Below are 980 nucleotides of genomic sequence, written 5' to 3'. Positions count from 1 at the left end.
CCGAGACAGCCGGCCGGGGTACCGAGCCAGGCCGAGACGCCGAGCCTTTTCCCGAACCTGTTCCGAGCCAGGTGAGCCGTTTGTGCAGTGTCGTGTGCGCGTTTGGGTACGTGGTATGCGTGTCGGGTGCGTGCGTGGTGTGTTTCGGACGTGTTTTTTTGTGTTTGTGTTATAACATGTTGTTAAGTGTGTATACGTGTAACGTGCTAGATGTTGAAGTCATCCAAGTAGGAATCATGCATTGTCGTTAAACATCGTCTACCCTGACTCTAATTATGATATTTATTTATCTTTCAAAAGGGTGATCTTTTACGAGGAAAGTGTGGTTGAAGGGAACTATTTTAAAGGCTAAGCAATCGAGGTGGGCTTTTCTACCCTACTTTTATGTGGGTTATCTTTAAATACGGACTTTGTTCCGGAAATGTTTATGGAGGTGAACTGTTTGTCTTGCCAATTGTTTTGATTTGAAACCTATCTGAAGTGGTTTACCACATATGTTTAATCGAATTCGGGTCTGTTGGGCTGCGAACCCTCAGGCTAGTGTACACGAGACTGGGAGCCATCTGAGAGCAAGTTGGCCGGTCTAGTGACCTGGGGTGTGGCCACGCCCCTTGTCACCGTTGGATCAGATAGTGTATGATGGTGGGAATAAGGGTGGCAATATCTGAAAATGACTGCGCAGTCGAATTTATGAAATATGTTTTAGTGTACTTGGGTTATTTTTCTTACACTTAAAACCCCAAGGTTACACTGATGTTGCATGACAAACTATGATTTTGGCGTGTGTCCACTGAGTGCAATAAGTACTCAGCCCTGCATGTTGTTTTCTTAATGTGCAGGTTGAGCGGCGATGGGGATGACGGATGTTGAGCAGTGAAAGCCAAATGAGTGTTTTACTTGGTCTTTTGGATGGTGTCGTGTCGTCATACCCGGATCATCTGTCTTTTGGTCTGTTCCGCTGCTTTGTAATCCGATACATT

This window comes from Salvia splendens, chromosome 19, assembly GCF_004379255.2.
Source record: "Salvia splendens isolate huo1 chromosome 19, SspV2, whole genome shotgun sequence".
Lineage (NCBI taxonomy): Eukaryota > Viridiplantae > Streptophyta > Magnoliopsida > Lamiales > Lamiaceae > Salvia > Salvia splendens.
Note: the sequence above shows the minus strand (reverse complement) of the source record.